General features: G+C 37.9%; 2 long non-coding RNA genes across 7 annotated transcripts; both read right to left on the bottom strand.

The window, feature by feature from the left end:
- Nucleotides 1-243: 243 nt before the first annotated feature.
- LOC111947885 lies at nt 244-3,010 on the bottom strand. Its single transcript, XR_002873849.1, has 3 exons — nt 2,906-3,010; nt 2,577-2,706; nt 244-947 (listed from the first exon to the last, which is right to left on the bottom strand). It is a non-coding gene; the product is annotated as an uncharacterized LOC111947885 (long non-coding RNA).
- Nucleotides 3,011-3,649: 639 nt separating this feature from the next.
- Nucleotides 3,650-8,364, bottom strand: LOC111947883. Of its 6 annotated transcripts, XR_002873844.1 has the most exons (10): nt 8,320-8,364; nt 7,693-7,799; nt 7,480-7,551; nt 5,479-5,631; nt 5,291-5,378; nt 4,679-5,175; nt 4,514-4,596; nt 4,315-4,399; nt 3,907-4,038; nt 3,650-3,809 (listed from the first exon to the last, which is right to left on the bottom strand). It is a non-coding gene; the product is annotated as an uncharacterized LOC111947883 (long non-coding RNA). The 6 variants fall into 6 exon arrangements; XR_002873843.1 differs by lacking the exon at nt 8,320-8,364 and having other exon boundaries at nt 7,693-8,009; XR_002873846.1 differs by lacking the exon at nt 8,320-8,364 and having other exon boundaries at nt 3,952-4,038; nt 7,693-8,009.
- Between the last annotated feature and the right edge of the window lie 5,435 nt (nt 8,365-13,799).

Below are 13,799 nucleotides of genomic sequence, written 5' to 3'. Positions count from 1 at the left end.
TTCAACATCAACTAGTTGAGTTAAGAAATACACTGTAAATAATAAAAAAAGACGTTTGGCTCAAACTGGTTTTGTGATTGCTCCCACGTTTATCGGGAAGATTAAATTTTAAAAATAAGCCCAGCGACAAACAGGTGTTTATTTTTATTTTTTACAGAAATTAATGTTTCCATTACTAATGCAAACTTTTTGTTTTGCAGGTACTTAAAGAAACAAAACATCAAATGTTTTTCAGAGCGAAGGTACCTTGTCGCATGACAGATTGCAGTTGTTTTTTATTCAAACTTTATTGACTGTAACAATTCAAAACAACAATTCCAAAAAGCAACAAGAAAGAAACAAACCAGAGGATTATTATGAAATTTTTCACAAAAACATTGAAACTGACGCACAGATTGAATGTTTTAAATGCTTTCTTATTGTCAGAGTTTCTTATTGTGTTCATGTTTTGTTTGAACTCATTGATAAAGTTAGAAAAATGGGGGGTATGATTTCTAACTTTGTATTTATGAATGTGCCATATGAATAAAAATAAAAAAAAGGTTAATGATGTAGAATTGTTCTTTTTTATGGGATGGACAGTGGGTGAGGCACGACAGATTACAGTAAAACAGTCAAACTGCTACCACAATAGCGTTGAACTTCTGTTGAGAATAATTAATTCATAAATCTGTCTATATATTAGAATATCAGCATCTGGATCATTTACGTCTATTTTAACATAAAAGGGGCTAAAAAGAACTAACATCAACAAACAACAACTACTAATAAATATTATAGGAAATAAGGAAACTAAGTATAAAAAAGTAAAACAAAATAAATGTACATAGTATATTATTTATTATTGTAAATAAAAAAAATAAACATGTCTGACTAAGAGTGGGGGTTGAGGTCGGGGGGTTTTTTGTCTCTTTTTTGGAATCCAGCGTAGAGGCCATGACCCCCCCCTGCAAGAAAAGTAGAGAAGGTTCAATCAAACAGTGATAGACAATGGGCTACAGTTTGTTCACTCAGTGCTTACAGGACGACTGTTTTTAATTTGATTAGTGTCAGTTATCCTTTGTAGGAAATATTAGTACTATTCAAATATTCATGAATAATTACAATATTACATTGATTTTTAACGCATAGCACAAAAGCATCAAATAATCAATATCTAACAACTTGTAGAACATGAATAATAAAACTTGGACATGCATCCATCATCTACCCCTTTTGTCCTTTTATTGACAAAATTAGAAAAGATTTATATAATTTTAAATAAACAAAAAAACAAATTAGGCTGATTATTATTTGGACTTATTTATTTGCGACCAAGCAAAAAAACTGATGGAAATTCATGTTGAAGAGGCACGTTGCTGGATTGTCCACACGTATTTTAACCATAACCCCGGCTTCTTTACTTGCAAATAGGCACTTCAAAATAAATAAATAAATTCATTAATAATATATACAACATAAAACATGACTAGCACTCCATTAACTCCATCTGGGTTTAATAAATAAAATAAAAACGTTTACCACTCAAAACAATCATCAGAACTCTTAACACAGTAAATATGCCAAACAAATTAATAAAAAAGCATTTATATACATTAGAGTTCTACTTGAAAATAGTAATAATTTAAAATAAAAACTGCTCCTTTTTTCTTTAAATGTCCTCATTGCATATTAATCTTTTCCTCCAATCACACGGCTGCATTCTGAAAGATGAAAAGTGTAAACTTGTTTAAGAGATGTTTAAGAGGACTACTGTAAACTAAGATAAATGTGTTAGTTAAAATAAAGTAATAATGCATAGTTATTTTATAATAAAAGACTAAAAAAGGCAAATTAATAATACAAAATCCAAATCTTTACAAATTCTGCAAGTATTTTGTCGTATTACTTTTTAATGGTGGAAATGCAAAGAAAAGCGACAACTTAGAAGAACTTGTTTGAACATGAATTATTGCACAAAGACGGAAAGGTGGGCGTGTCTCCAGGAAAGAGATCCTCATGACAACCAACATGATTTTTGATACGGAGGCTGATGCTTCAAGGAGAAAAGAAACGTCAACAGCCAGTGCTGATCAGAACACAATCCAATATTCTCATCATTTGAATAAATCCTGAAATGTTCATCTGCTGGTGTTTGTCTGCATTTCTTGATGAAGTTTTGCTGCAAAATAAACCCATTAACCATCACTGTTCTGTCTGTGATGGAATAAACGCCAGGGCTACTATGGGAAGATATACGGTAGTCAACATTTTCTTGGAAAGGATTCTTTTTAAATAATATTTTATAGAATCTTTTAATAGTGTGTAAAATGTTTTTAACTATAAAGCATTTTAATTGCATGTTATATGTTTTATATCAACTGTAATGCCCATTAAAAAGAAAAGCTAAAGTAAACTTGAACTGAATTATTTCTTTCTTATTAAAGATTTGAGGAAAAGTGTAAAAATAACCACCAGATGAATAATTCTGTATTTTCATATTTCTTTGGAGAAACATTTGTTGATGATAAAAAAACACAGGAATATCTAAAAAAACATATCATTTTTGCTAACTGTGCAGAAAAATAAGATTGTACCAGGACAGTAAAATGTCAGGAGTTGGGACACTGGTGGACGGCTGTGGGGCTGAAGTGGTGGGAGGATGGATGTCTGAAACGGTTGATGGTTGGACGGCTGAAGCACTGGAGGGCTGCTGGTTTTTCCAACCTTAATGGATGAAAATGATAAAATGATTAGTGTGGTTGTTTTGGTGAGACATGACCAGATCTGCTGACGGTTCACAAATGAAAGTTTCTAATCAAACTAAAGTTCATGCAGATTGAAGATGTCGCGTCATCAAGCTTCCATGAATAATGACGAACAACAACAGACTGAGGTGAATGTAAAATTATTGTTACCAGTATACCTGATACAAGGCCTTCCTCCAGTCAAAGCACGTTTCTGCTTGATCAGGGAACTTAGGGCAACTTAGGGGGCACAACATGTGTGTGGTAAGAGGCGGGACTTTTTGATCTAACTTGGTTTCCTAACATCCAGGACGTTATCAACAAGGCACATCAGCACGTCTGAAGCTGCTGGCAACCTACCGCTCAGCCAGTCCAACTGCATCATGGTCTGGCTCTCAGATCAAACTGAAGAAGAGCAGCAGAAGCTTCAGTGCTGAAGATACTGGAGCAGATCATCGGCTACCCCCTTCCCTACCTGTCATCCTGTCTGAGTAAAGGGACGTGTCAAGGACAGCACCCTTCCTGCAGCTAACATACTGATAAATACACGTATCACTCCACACTTCTAATATTCTTAATTTCTCATGTCATTTACCCCTAATTTAAGATAACTCATTGTCATTTTGTTACATTTTACTTCAGTCTTGCTACAATTAAAATGTAGTCTGTACCCTGACAAAGGATTTGGAGATGCATAGCACATTATATGAGTTTAATAGGTCAGTGTTTCATTCTAAGATGTTGGACATACAAATCAAAGGCCAAACGTTTGAGTTAAAATGAGAAGTGTCCTCAGCACAGGTGTGAGCACTGAAATGTTTAGCTAGTGTTGTAGAAACTTGAACGGAGGTAAAAAACAATGTAATTGTTGAAATTTAGGTTGAAAAACCCTTCATTGGTGCAGTTCAGAAACAAATCTCTCATTTCAATTAAAAGTCATTTATTGGTACAAAGTTGAAATGAGGTTTTCCTTTATATAAGCCTTTTTTTAGGGGTGGAGCTGGGGCTTGAACTCCAGAAAGTCTCCTCCTCAGCAGACAATTAGTCCCTCACGTCCTCTCTCCATCAATGACTCTGTGCTGCCTAAAAATGAAATGAAGAAGAAAACACATAAATGCCACAAGCCCTGGACATCCATGCAGATCACAAAGAGAAATCTCCTGGCTTTGCGGGGCAGAACCTTCCAAAAGCTGGGAGAAGAGCTCTTCAACCACACTTCAAGGACCTGCAGTGCTGCTGGACTTCACCAACCACAGTCTGGTCAGCAGCATGACATCATAGAGCCTTTAGTTCTTTACCATGGCACCATAACCTGCAATCCATCACATCATGCTTGATCAGTTATGCAACAACTTTAGAAAGTGTAACCCTTGTTCTATCCTAGGCACTTTACCATTGGGAGTTGGGTCATCTAGACCCACTAGATAGTGCTCTGAACCTTTTTTCTTCAATGATTTGTGATCTTCAGTGGTGTCCATGGATTACATGAAATCCTCTCCACCTTTATCCACCTTTGTCATGGTAGGGAGAACACGTCAATGTGAGGGTGGGGTCACAAGATAGCACAAAGGTTACAAAAGATTTTTACCATATGTTGATGACAGCTGATTCTTGTTTTCCTGATGCTCAGACAAAGCCCTTCAGTGTTTTTCTCTGGGTCATTTTGATTGGTCCTTGTGGGAAGAGATTAATGTATTAATAATACTGAAGAAATCAAGAGATATTCCACATCAACAGCATGAGAGTAACAAGCCAACATTTATCTACAACATTACCACAGTCTTTACCTGGAGGTATCATTCTGGTCACGTCTGCTCCAGCTTTTCTGACTTCCGCTTGTTCCAGCCACCGGCCTGAACGGCGAGGATGTCTGTGCAGAATGAAAGGATCAAAATGTATTAAACTGAGAAAACAAACTACACAAAAAGGATGCATCTTCAATGAGTATTTACCAGTTTTTGACACATATGTACTCGGAACATGTGTCTGCTGAAGAGAGGAAGCTGTTCAGTCGGTTCAGTCCCTTTCCCTGATGTTGTCCCTTCTTGATTTCATCCTCGGATCCTCATCATTTCAACCAAAATGTATGTTTGCAAACTTTTGAAACATAAGGGGTTAGAAAAAAACTCCAACAGGAATAAGGGCAGAGGCCCTAAGGGAGACCCAGGACACGCTGGGGAGACTACGTCTTTCAGCTGGCCCCGGGGTCCCCCAAGAGGAGCTGGAGGAAAGGGAAGTGTGGGCATCTTTGCTTAGACTGCTGCCCTCACAACCTGGTTCCTGATGAATGGAAGAAGATGGATGCATGGATGGAACGTGTTCAGGCCTTTCAGCAAAACTCCACGATGGCAGACTGCGATCCTTCCTCATTTACTTTGCCAGAAGACTTGTTGGAGGACTCTGGTGCTGCCACAAACTTACCTGCTCCACATCTCCCATCTCCAGGATTCTATCAAAACAAATAAATGTCGTATATTAACATGATGATATGACACAAAATACAATAAAACATATATGCAGGCATGTTCATTTTCTTAAGGAAGAGGCCATGAAAATAACCTTACATATTCTATTTCCCCATGAATGCAGTTCACAAAGGAGGTTTCCACAGTGTTTTTGGTCAAAAACGCATCTTCCAAATAACCACTGAGCCTAAAAGAACAGAAAAGTTCACATAAGAAAAACATTTATACCATCAAAAATGTAGGTGGAAAAGAATTTTACACAACCCAGTTGGCTCTCAAAACAGTACATTTAGCAAGTTCCATCCACTGCTACAGCCAACATGGAGGGAGAGCATGCAGGACCCTGAAACAGATGAACCTGACAGCCTCTCCATCTCAAAGTTAGCAGAAGATCAGTCCAGGAACTATTTGTACATGTTGTCTCCAAATAACTGACCAGTCTGAGAGAGGAAAGGGAAAAAAACATGAGGTTCTTTTATGTATATACATACATACAAGAATCAGGAATCAGACATTCTGTTGGAGTGGGACTTTAAGTCCCACTCCAACAGAATTTTTAGCTATTATAAAATCGTTCCCAGTGTTTTTTTTAATTACGATCATTTTGTTTTTTTAAGACATTTTTCTGCAGCACAGCAGCTCATAAGAATTTCACCTCAGAGCTGTGGTGCAGATGTTTGCCTCTGCTAATTTCCCATAAACCATTTGTTGATTCTCTCTCCCGCTAGCTTATAGCACCTCACAAGCCCTAGCCGACATTAGCATAGCAAAAAAAAAAAAAAATCAATGAGCAACATTGGAGCTATCCATGTGTACACTTTTGAGCCAGATACCAGCTCAGACAAGGGAACTCAGGACATTAATGGATCTACCGGTATTTGTCTGCAAGTGGATGCATCAGAATTGGAGTGGAGCAGAGACTTTGGCCCATTCATGGCAGTTAGAGCGTCACAACTATAAGCTTTTTGAGACAATCAGTTTCATCTTCTCCTGATCCATTGAGATTTGAATAAATACTCAGAAACAGTTTTAATCTTATATTATTGTGTATGTGTTTATATTTTTGTTAATGTTCTCAATAAAGAGAAAAATGTTTGATCTTAAAAACATGACTTCCATTGGAGCGGCTCTTTAACTTTGTTGACAATGCTAGGATAAATACATGTGGTCAGCCAAATCAGCCATAATTGTTTAGACCAGTGGTCTGCAGCCTGAGGCTGCACAGCCACATGTGGCTCCTTGACCCCTCCTCTGTGGTTCTCCGACAAAAAATAAAAATGTTTTTAATTCAAACAAATATCCTATTTTTCAGACGACACAGCGCATCACGCAAAACAAAACAGTCAGATAAGTCAAACTTTACTCAACTTGGTGATCTACTCAACAGTTGAAGCAAAGTATTACTGTGCCAGGCTCCTGACTACAGTACCCATAATGCTTCAATAATCTATCAAGCGGTGATGCACAATATTTTAAGAAATTCCAGCATTTATGAAGAATTTTTTTAAACCTGACGACGTACCCTAAAAAAATCAATTTGAGGTCAATACGCACAATTTAGAGGGCCTATACCATGCTAGCCATTTAGAATAAACTATTTCCTCGATCTCTGAGGCTCCGCCTTTCTCTTCTTGTGGGTGTCGCCTATTTCATGACATCAACCTAGAGTCGGCGTCGGCAGCGTTTCTTCCACCCAAACTTTTGCAAAGATGGATGTGAATATTGTGCAATGAAAGCATTTTGCTGATCACCACTAGCTCCATTGAGAAAGTGGGCGTGTCTGTTAGCCTGGAGGCGGTTTTAGCTGCACAGGCTCTTCCTAGAAGAGGCTGCTCCTCACTTATGATGACGTCACAATGTGAGGACCCTCTTATTGTGAATTGGGAGGGGCTGGTGCTCAGAGGGTTTCAGAGGAATGCTGAGAGATGCGTGAATGGATCAAAATACCGCTGTGGATTAGTTTTTGTGAGGAATTAACATTATAATACACTTTAAAATTTTAAAACGTTGATGTTGCATGATATAGGCCCTTAAATAAATACTGGCTGAGATGTACTAACAACATAAAATCTACAATGTGTAAAAAAAAAGCCTTTGTAAACCCCAGTAGTTATCCAGTTCCCAAAATAACATAAATGCAAATGAGTGTTTGATTTTCTAAACGCTGAAGAGACACCTTGTGTGTGTGTCCTACTGAGTTCTGGACAGTGAGACATTTGAAAGGCTCTTAGCTGTTTAAAGGGCTGCAGACCCCCGTTTCTGGCTAAATGACCCAAAAGGAAACTTACCTCTGCGGAGACCACGTGACGTTTCCGCCCCCGTCCTCTATACAGAAGAGGCCTTCACCGTGATGCTGCGGCCTTTTAAATTTAAGATGGAAAAACGCCTCGTCATTCAACGTTTATCCTAAACAGCCAACACGTTTTTACTAAAAACCCATCTCTGGTTTCCCAAATCTAAACATTACATTTCTACAGAGAAAAGTTCAAAGCATCGCCCACCTTCCAGCTGTCCAAGAAGTTCTTCAGCCGCGCGCTTTCCTGCGGGTTCATCCGAGGGTTTCCGGGGGATTGGGGTGGGGGTGCCCGTATGACGCTGCGTTCACTGGCTTTTCGAAATGCGCACTTCATGTCAATTGGGGCAAATTGAAGGCTTAAAAGCCTGTTTACTTTAGATAATATATCCTATTTAATCTATCCTATTTAAAACATTATTGAGAATTACTACAGGAAACAGTGATGAAACCTTTTTTAACAGATAAATTAGAGCACTTCATTGTAATACTATAATATATGAGATACGTCAAAAAAATTGACAGTTAAAGAAAAAAGAATATAATAGATCCTAATATTTTATAAACTCCATCAAAATAATTGTTTCATCTCATTTATCATAATATTTATAGTTTTTTTTTTATCACACACCATTAGACTCGTAGTGTAAATAAATTAAAATGCAGAAAAATCAATTTAAAGAACTCTTTGGTCCGTCCCTGAACTCAACATTTTTCCGGTTTGTTGTCACATGTCAATCAAAGCCTGATCGCCGCAACAGCAACACGGAACGAGAAAACCTATACACGGGTTCCTAGAAATGTAAATAAAACAAATTAGTAAATCGCAACGTACCTTTTTACGAGATTTTCCACAGGAAAAAAAGAGAAAGGCACGTCACGTGACCCACGTCAGCCCGCATATATGAATGGAAAAGATCAGACGCTTTCAGATCCTTTGAGGAAAAGTTGAACGTAACAAACAAACAACTTCATGTCTGCAATATTACGAAAATAAAGGGGATATATACTGCTAGAAATGTTTTCAAAAATAAATTAGTCCACAATCACTCTTATTTTATGGCATTTTCTGCGGAAAAAAAAGAGAAACATATTAGTCACGTGACCCACGCGCACGTCTGCAGATATGAATGAAAGTTAACGTGTTTCTCCAACGTAACAGAGCCTTTGGGAGAAGAAGTTGAACGAAACAAGCAAACTACAAACTGTATGTCCAAAATGAAAGCATATTTTAAAAGAAAATGGTATATTTCTCACTAGAAATGTTGTCAAAATAAAAATGAGTCCTCAAAATATCTTGTTTTATGGGATATTCCACCGAAAAATGAACGTGCATCCGCCATGTTTTTTGCTCACGGCAGGCCAAACCTCCAAAGTCACGTGATCCTGAGAAAGCTCGTAGAAAATGAATAGAAAAATGAAACGTATCCCCCTCACAGTTTAGGGGGCGTTTTTGTAAAACTCTCACGCATTTCCATGTGGACAAATGTAGCTACTACACATTTTAGGATGAGACTGGGTTGGCTCCCTGCTCTGCTCCATTCTGATTCATTCACTGGCAGATGGTTAGAACCATGTAGGTCTTTGTTTTGTTTTCCATCTAGTTCAAAATTGTATATCTGGATGGCTCCAATATTGCTCACTGCTTTTGTTGCACTGGTAATGTTACGTTTGGGGTGTGATGGGCTGTAAGCCATTAGGGGGGTATTCCAGAAAGCAGGTTATGCTAGCTCTCACGGTAAGTTTGAGGCTAAGGAAGCGGATAACCTCAGCTTTTGGTTCCAGAAATGCAGGTATGTTTCAGGGTAGGTCAAGTTGCCATAGCAACTCATGCTCTGAACATAACCTGGTCTGGAGCAGGTTTAGTTGAAGGTTAGTTTGTTTTCAGAGAGGTGAAGCAGCATGGTGTGTCCATTTGAAGATGATTTAGTGGATGAAGAATCTCAGATAATACTTTTTCCACAGTGAGATGGTGATAAGACCACATATGGATGTTAGAAAAATATTTTTTTTACTTTGATCTAACTTAATTATTTGTTTCAGTTAAGATAAATCTTTTTTTTTGTAAGTCAGTTTAAAAATTACACGTAGTTTTCAGACAGTTATTTTAATTTCATTCAAATTAATTCAATTAAGTAGGTGTAACTTTGGTGCTGCTGTAAGATTGGCACCGCAAAGGATTGTGGGATATCATTTCCTTTGCCTGTCTGGACGGATTTGGGTTTAAGTGTGGGTTTTTGACCAAATGTGTTTAGTTGTTTAGCTGTTTTACTGTGTTTTGCCATGTTTCGCCGAGTTATTTTGCCCTACTGAGCTTACGTCTCTGCACCATGAGTGAGAGTGAAGGTGAGAAAGATTAGTTTATATAGTACCCCTACAGTCTGAAGCTACAAAGATAATTATGGTATATTCTTGAACAATTTCTTACATTCCGAGCATTTTCCCCCCTGTCTTTTTCATTGTTATAAAAATGAGTATATCTTCCGGCTCATCCTTAGACATTTGAGAGTTTAAGAAATATAAATAATTAAGATGAAAAAAACATTTATTGAATTGGAGTAATATGACATTTAGTTAAATAAATATGTAAATTTGTGTTGTATAAACAATTATTGAGTTTTATAGACGTAAGAAATTAGGTTGAATAAATTTAACTCAATTTTTTGTTCCCAATAGAAGTAATCCATTTAAGTTGGCAAAATTGGATACGTTTTATATATATATATTTTCGTCACAAGGGAAATGGAAACAAGATCAGAAACTCGTGCGTTTACTTTGTCTGCTCTTTTTCTACACGCAGAAACTCTTTCTTTTACTGACGATGCAGCCGTGTTACTTTTTTGATGGACGTATAATCTTCATACGCCGTCATTAAAATCTCCGACCCCGTCTCACTGAAGTACAGCGTTTTCTTTTTTTTTCACCACGCGTTTCCATGGTGACTCCAGAAATCGGCGATCTATTGAGAATGTCTTTATGTACCTGCTGTGCACGTCCATTAACCCAGGGTTATCAAGTCGAGTGTAATTACGCCAACTCTTACCCGGTCTTTTGGAACCGACATAGCCCGAGTAAGCAAGTTCAGGCGGATTTCAGCCAGAATTCAGGCTCAAAGTCAGGCTAGTTTAAACATGCTTCCTTGAATACCCCCAGAAGAGCATGTAGACAGATGGTTGATGGGGAAAAAACAGAAATTTTGAATGAACTCCTGCAGCTCTGCAGAAACTATGTCCTAGAAAATTACACAGGTCTTTGATTTTGGCAAAAAACTGCACAATTATATGTTTAATTATTTTTATTGTATTTTTCCACATAAAGACACAAAACAAAATGAACAGTGACAGTTCCCCCTTCCCTCCCTCTCACTGTCAACAATTGCACTAATTATAATTGTAGCATATCAATAAGATATGTATACATGGAAGTATCTATATAAATGTCTTAAGAAGATATAAAAAACATAATGTCAGGATATAGTGCTTAAATGAGCAACAACAGAGTAAAATATAAGATAAATAATAGCCAGAGAAAAAAAACAACAATAATAATAATGATGATAATACAAAAACAACAGAGAAAGAAGGTCATTCTGTGCCTTTTGCAGATGGATGATTGAAGTCCAAGTCAAATTTATTTTCAGAATCTCTCAGTGTGTACCTTATATTTAAGTGAAATAGCACATCTTGAATCCAATGTGAGACCTCCATTTGAGAAGAATCAGGCATTGTGCTTATGATGTGGAAAAAATAATGATCCTTTGACAGAAGGAAGACAAAGGTAGCCCTTCATCATTCATCCCACACAAAAGCATGAGTTGGTTTGGTGTTAACCTTTTCCCAAAGATACAAGTGTCACATTCATTCATCCAAAACCACTGTATTTTAGGACAGAACCAAAGCATGTGAATTAAAGTGGCCTCTGATGATTTAGATGGATTTGTGGATACATTTTAGCCAGTTTGGATTTATGGAGATGTGCATGGTAAACTGTTTTAAACCATATGGCATAATCATAATTTAAAGACCACTGGGAACGCTTTTGAAATAGATCCAAAGCTGATCGGTGAGGGACTTTAACTGAAAGAACACCTTCTGAGCAAAATTCATGTCTTAAGGGGTCGTTCCAAGATAATCAGTTCTTCTGCGTTAACTTTGGTTTTAGTGTCACAAAACACATAAACAAAATGATGTACATTGCACTATGACTGATGTGTGTGTATGTGTTACCGCATTTCCACCATGCTTTTCTCCAGCTCACTGTACTTAGATTTATTAAGAACGTCATCACTGCTTCAGGGCTACATCACCTTTTCTCCTGTCCATGATAATTGATCAACAGTCATGATTTCATTTGTTCTTCATCACTTGAAAGGATATTTCTTTAGGATTGAAAAACACATTGTGTGACTCAGCTTGCAATTTCTACATCAATTTCAGACCAGATTCACATCAGTGTCAGACTTTTTTTTTTTGCATCCCAGACTCTGTAGAAGTGCAATGTGACCAATTTCAACAAAATTATGATAACACAAAAAACTGCAAAGGCAGTGAGACTTTTATCAAATTGTTTGGGAACCTGATTATGTTGGCACTTTCTCAATATCTGCAAACATGATTGGGAAGAAAAGAAAATTGTGAATATTTTATCACATTTGACAGTTTAGATCAGGTGTCGGGAACCTATGGCTCGCGAGCCATATATGGCTCTTTTGATGGTCACATGTGGCTCGCAGACAAATCTTTAATTATACTTTTTTTTTTTTCATTAGACCAGTCCTCGGCGCGATGCGATGCCAGAGGCGCGCAGTAGTAGCGGTGCTTAGAGAGAGAAATCTGCGCCAGCACTTTCAGTTTACTATTATCTATTATTTCACAGAGTTTGTGCCAGCTGAAAACCTGTGTGAATTGCCGTGGCTAAAACTGCGCGCTCCCGTCTCTGAGAAAGAGCGTGCAGTTGCGGAGACGGGATGTGTGAGGAAGAAAGCAGAGGGTGGGGGTGAGGGGTTGTGGGGACCGGCAGCAGGTGAATTGCGCAGGGTTTGTAAATACGTAAAACCCACTGCCTGTCACTCACTGTGGCGTGTGAGTGTGTGTTTGGCTCCCCGTCTGCATGTAAGCAGTCTTTGTCACATCTACAGAACATTCAGACCTACGATCACGTTTAACGTCTCAACGCCTGCGTGAAGCAGAAACTCACCACGTATCAACCAGACTAGACAATCAGCAAAACTACCATGAGAAATACTCATCATTTATTAGCAACAGCATAACAATGTTATTGAAAAGAATCCACAGACTTATTGTACTTTAAAATGTTGAAATTACATCAAATGCACACATTCACTTGTATATTTAGTTTTAAACATATTGTCGCGGACTGAGTTTAACTTGGCTGTTGGACCGTGTTATAAGTTCTGGAGTTCTGGAACGCATCAAGCAGAGATCTGATTGGCTCTCAGTTCTGTCGTTCAGCCTGTTGTTAGGTAATTTGGACCAATGGGGTTCAGCTATGGGCCGAATAAGGGAAATGGGAGGGCTGGAGCGGGAGCAGGGGAATATAAAGTTGGGAGAAGCGCTCTCGTCTCGCTGGAGAGATTCAGAAGTTGCTGAATTAATTGTACGGCGTTTGTTGCGGTCTGCAGTAACCAGAATAAAGAACCTTAAAAGAGGTTAAGTCTCCGTGCCTCAGTGTGGGAAAGGGACACTACATTATTGTATGGCTCTTTCGAAATTACATTTAAAAATATGTGGCGTTTATGGCTCTCTCGGCAAAAAAGGTTCCCGACCCCTGGTTTAGATGTTCCCTTCATTGGTCAAGTCACAACAAAACAGAGTGCAAATAAAGATTTTGACATGATGCACTTTTTTAGCTGTTTGTCTGATTGCAGGAGTTTAGTTTTGCTTAGAGGCATATTGTAATAAACAACATTTTTAGTGTTAATGCAAATTAGAGTAATCATACTGTATCCAAGATGAATGTTCTTGCAGCATCCATTTTTCACACTTCAAATTGTTGATATCGTGAATTTACACAAATATACTGTGACGACAGATTTCATCAAACTGTACGTGTTTGCTCAGCAGGGCTTCTGTGAAGTTGCAGCAGTGGCAGATGGTTTGTTGCATGTCTTTGCGTTAATCCCAGCATGAAAACAATTCAAACTTGTGACCAGAAAGTGAGCTGGTCGTGGATTAGACATCAGAGAGTGAGAGGATTACAGCACATAACTGAAGCAGCTCTACCGAGCACTTCTCATAAACCACAGAAACTCCTAAAAGTGAAAAACCGAATAAAATAATGTGGTTTTTAGAGCAA

Source organism: Oryzias latipes, chromosome 9 (assembly GCF_002234675.1).
Source record: "Oryzias latipes chromosome 9, ASM223467v1".
Classification (NCBI taxonomy): Eukaryota; Metazoa; Chordata; class Actinopteri; order Beloniformes; family Adrianichthyidae; genus Oryzias; species Oryzias latipes.
This window is presented reverse-complemented; position numbering and strand designations above follow the sequence as displayed.